We start from the raw sequence: 5468 nt of genomic DNA, 5'->3' as shown, positions 1-5468 counted from the left end.
AAGAAAAGAAGCTACATTAGTCTCTTGAAGCTGTATATCCACATTCACCATAATAAGGTAACAGTGAAATAAGAGACTAATAAGGCCCTGACGGCAACTGATGTCAAGCAGGGAGACTTCTGCACATGTACAGAACCTGCCTTCAGCAGGGCTCCTGCATAGATTCAGCAATCTGCCCACTCACTGTCAGTTGCAGGACTAGAGCCTATTCAAGAAACAGATCTATTTTGTTTTTCATTTAGACCATTACATTGAAGTGAGCTGGTCTGTGTATAAAACTGAGACCTATTTTCTAGTGATATTGCTGAATACTTCTCCTCTCCATTATAAATTTGGACCTCTCAATCACCTCTAGTTTCATTATATTGTAGTTTTATATGGTCTCCACAGTGACCAAATGCATGTGACATGCCTGGGAAAGGACAAACTGGTTTTCATTTTCACTTTTAAAAATGTGCTTTCCTTTAATAAAAAGATCTAGGACTAGATACACTGGGGGAAAAAAACAAAAAAAACAAAACCTAGAATGAAGATTCTTGTCTTCTGAAAGTAGCTGCCCGCTATTTATTTTTGGCATCAGTGTAGAACTCAGTGTAGAAGAAGAAGATATGGTCTTTAACTATGCTTAAAAGCAGGCCTGTTCTGCAACTATTATATAGTTTCTTGCTCTGGTGGGCCGTGGACATGCCTGGACATTTCATAAGGCCCACTGCCTGCTTCACTACAATACTCTAATGCCCAATTCATTAGCATTTTGTCATTGTGTTTACACACTTGTGTAAACCAAAATGATGTAAACAGACAATACTATACATAGAAACAACCCATCTAAATGCATACAAAACAAGCTGAACTTAAAATATAAAATCAATACAGGTGACTAAGTCTTATTAACATATATAGAATCTGTTTGGCCCACATGAGGTTGTGCTTAGGTTTATGTGGCCCTCCTGTGTAATAAGGTTGGGCACCACTGTTCTAGTCTAAAGATTCCCAGCAAAGGCAGGCATGTGATACAGAAAAAAAAATCTACAGTACTGAACCAAAACGAACCTCATTTACTTAACCACTTCCCCCGTAGTTAATTTTGACCCCTTGGACAATAATTAAGTCCAGTGCTATGATAACCAACAGCTAACGTTTTTGGGTAAAAGCCTTTACCTTATTCATACAAGATCCATACTTAAAGCTTATATACACACTTTTGGTTAAACCCACTGAAGAAAATAGTCAAACTTTCCTCCCTTGCCCCAGCAGATGGAAGTGAGGATTCTCTACTCTAGGGGAATATGTATATCAAGACAAATCCATAAACACACTGATCTTTTGAATCCTTACATATACAAACACTCAAGAACTGCTACTCAATAGAAAGAGGCCTTGTTTTACTTTCTTCCCATTGTTTGGCCACTATACCTTAATCATAAATAAAAATATTAGAGCCCAATCCAGCAAAGCACTTCATGTCAGCACTGAGGGGCCAGAGCAGTATAAAGGGACATTAGTGTACATGAGAACTTGGGCCTGTTTATCAATAAGAATTGGAGGTTTTTAAAGGAGTATTAGAACTGTAGGCAACAGGGTCCCGCCTGTTCAATCAAGTTTTGCTTTTGCTCTTTGGTAACTGGATTGGTAGAAATCCAGCTCTCTCCAATCTGTTGGCCTGTGTCAGACTAGATGATCACCAGGGTCCCTTCTGACCTTAAAACCAATAACTACAAAGCAGTTTTGCAAATATACCTACATCTCAACTGATAAGGTCAATACAGTATGCCATAGATTGTTCAGCTTTAATTGTGCAACACAGCATAGTTCAAAAAACTAGAATATGTCTACACTGTAATTAAACACCACAGGTGACCTGTGCCAGCTGACTTGGGCTCACAGGGCTCAGGCTGAGGGGCTGTTTAATTGTGGTGTAGACATTCAGGCTGACTGAAGCCAGAATATCTACACCTGAATTAAACAGCCCCTTAGCCCAAGCCAACTGGTATAGACCAACCAGGGGTGTTTAATTGCAGTGTAGACATAACCTTAGAGACACGTAAGTGTACATGTGAAGAGATTGTCAAAAAAAGAAGAGCAAACTATTTTAATATCCTGTGACCATGTAATGCTACACTCAGTGCAACTTAGGAAAATTAGCTGTTAACCTGAAATTGCACTACATGGGTCAGAACCTGAGCTGGTGTAAGTCAATGTAGCTCTGTTGATTTCAGTGGAGCTGTGCTAATTTATGCCAACAGAGGATCTGACACTATCTTTGTACCATGCCTAGCACAATGGGGCTATGACTTGGTTGAGAAGTCTGGGCATTACTGCAATGTAAATATTAATAGTAACATGAGTGGAGCTACTATTTCCCTCTACTTGGTAGTGTACCTCAGGGAGCTGGAGAAGACTTTGTATTATACCAACTTGAAAAAAACAAAAACAAAAAAAACATTGCTGTCTGAAAGTTTTGTACCTACTATCTTTACAGGTAAGATATGCCAGGGGTAGGGTCAGATATATAAGGGGTAACTCCACTATTCTCAATTGTCCACCAGCATAAGATCCCTGAGGAAACTTACACTAGCGGTGTAAGTTAGAGCTGCACAGGAGTAACTAACTTATTTTAGCACCAAATAGCTCTGGATCAGGGGGTCACAGCCATCTCTCTGCAAACCCCTCCAACTCCACTGTGTTTGGCTAGGGTGTGAATGGAGTAGAGAACTGAGTCTCAAAATATCCTGACAGAACTTTGATCTTAAAACTTCAGACAATAAATGAGTTTGAAGTGACACATTTGTTGTCTCAGGTTTTGGATGCTTGAAGTTCTTGATGACAAATCTGTTTGGTCAACAAGGATATTATACAATGGCTTTCCTGAATTACAGTCACTGCAGAATTCTTAAAAATGTAAATACAACATTGTGAAGAGAATGGGGGGGAGGGGGATTAGTCACAAGATTCACAACAACAAATTCAAATTAAAAGGGACCCTATTTAAAAAAAACAACCATCAAGAATTGGGATGCTTGCATAGCAACTTTTTTAGGGTTGCGAAATAGTCATACCAAAGAGTGCACTTAAAAAAAAAAAAAGTGTGCTAGTGTTGCTACTGTCAACTTCTGACTTAGTGACTCATGTATATTTCTTGGAATGGAGAATTTTCTTAAAACTAATGTAGTAGTCTGGTTGGATTTATCCTGAAGTATGAAGTGTTGACATTTACTTGGAACAAGAGAACAGCTTTGATCATGTCTACTTTTCTCTTCACTCCAAATCTTGTTCTTCCCATTGAAGTTCCACTGGACCAACTACTTGTGGTAAACAGAGCAGGTTCTACTATTACAGAATTATGCCTTTACAAAAAATATTTATTATAAAAAGCTCAGGTGTTCTGGACGATTAAATTAAAAATTGGAACATTTCAGGTGTCCTACAAAAAGATATGGAATATCCTGGGGCGGCAGAGTCCCAGTAAAATTGGGCTGCCGTTCAAGTGTAGATGTGTGAATTTTCAAACTTACACAATAAACTTGTCTTCCAATACAAGTTTTTTGTAATGATGAAAGGATTTTTTTTGTCTTTGCTATAGAAGTAGTTTTGATCATATACATCTGAAAAACAGTGGAATTTTACTATTCTCTTACACTTATCACTGACAAAAAAAATTAGACCAATAACTATTTCAATTTAAAAAGTTAGAGGTGGAGAGAGAGGAAGGGATAAGAAATCTTACAATAAAACATTGCCTGCAACTTTTAACTATGGAGTTATAAACAGCATCTTAATAATAAAACCTTTCCCTAAAGACCTCAGAAGCACTTGTTACAAATTGATTAATCATTCAAGGCAGCTAACATCCATGATTCACACTGCTAAATGTTTCTGTGGATAAAGATAATGAGGTACAGAGTTGTAGTTTGTTCTGCGAACCAGGGGCTTGATCATAGTCACGTTAGGCTCCAAGGTGGTAGCCTGCAGAAGCTCCTTTGGTATGCAGCCTTGAGGCTATTGCTCCCTTGGAAATGACTACATAATGCAGTCTTTTTGGCAGTAAATGGCTGATCATTGGTATTACATGTCCACCAAGTCTGCCTTTTCTAGGGGCACAGTTGTAGACACCACGTAGATTTATTGCTCAGGGGAATTATATCACTATATTCAGGTCATACCCCGTGGAGGTACCAAATAGTACAATATCCTTATCTCCTGGCCCAGCGCAAGCTGGAAGGCCAGCAATAGATAACAGAATGAGGGTTTCTATTCACTTATCCTCTTAAGCAGGGAAAAGTGAGGGGACATCTCGTTACAGCTCCCTTGGTTTGCCAAAAGTGACAATTTGTGACAACAGGTATTTGAGCAGGTCCAATTCCATCCAGTATTGCATCATTACAAGGCCCCTAACCACTGAAGCAAAACTCTTAACTCATCTGGAAGAGGGAACTAGTGTATGTATCTGTAAATCCGACATTTCATCTAACAGAGGGAAGTGGATCAAACACACAGAAAAAGTGAGGGACGTACAAATACAGGCCTTGCGTCTGAAAAGCACTCTGAAAAGCAACTCCAAAAAAATGGCATATTAGTGTTCTATGTTTACGGCCTCTGATTTCCCAGAATTAGTGTATTCGTTTTACAGATAAGGTGTTTTCTAACTGCAAACAGAATGTGGGATCTGGGTCAAAAAGGGTTCTCTCTTTCTTGTGCATCACCACCTGTAATAAAGGTCCTGGGAGTCAAATTAAACTTCTGCAATCCCATTGTCTTTAATTTATTCCCACTTGTGAAAACCCTACTGCCTTCAATGTGGTGTGTACAGGCATAATACATTGCACCTGAGTAAACAATTCTGTTGATGAGATGCAGGAAGGAACAGAATCCAGGTTGTCCCCTCTTGGCCAAGTTGGCTTTGCAGGGTGAATGGCAGTAAAGTAAAAATGTAATTTTTTTCCCCACAGAAGTCAGCGTAGATGACTGCATACATCCAGGGAGCAGATCTGTTGAGGGTGACTTTGCGATATAGCCATTTTTCAAAGTACCATCACCTTGAAGGTCTCTACCCAATGAGCAATGTTGTTACATGTCAGGCTTATGGATGCTCAAATATCTTTGACTAATGCCTTATAAATCTGTAACCTCTCACCAGGTGCCATTAGCAGTAGTAAGGTTCTGGTTTCAGTCCTGCCAGGGGGATTCCTTTTAAGATTTTAATTAAATGATTGAGGTTGTCCCCTTCCCCCAATCAAGCCAAACTTGATCCACTCCCAGGCCTTAGGAACTTAAATTTTAACCCGCTCTCTCTCCTTTGTGAGTGTTGCTTCCCTACTCACAAATATTTCCAAGCAGTCCTTGGGAATATGAAACCATCAAAACCACTTTGAAAGGAAAAACCATAATCACCATATATTTATAAAAAAATTAGTGTCTGAGGGTTATGGATGACCCAGTAGTCAGTGGCATGCCTGGTTGAGGTCCAG

This window comes from Mauremys reevesii, linkage group 5 (assembly GCF_016161935.1).
Source record: "Mauremys reevesii isolate NIE-2019 linkage group 5, ASM1616193v1, whole genome shotgun sequence".
Taxonomy (NCBI): domain Eukaryota; kingdom Metazoa; phylum Chordata; order Testudines; family Geoemydidae; genus Mauremys; species Mauremys reevesii.
The sequence above is the reverse complement of the archived record's forward strand: the minus strand, read 5'-3'. Positions refer to the sequence as shown.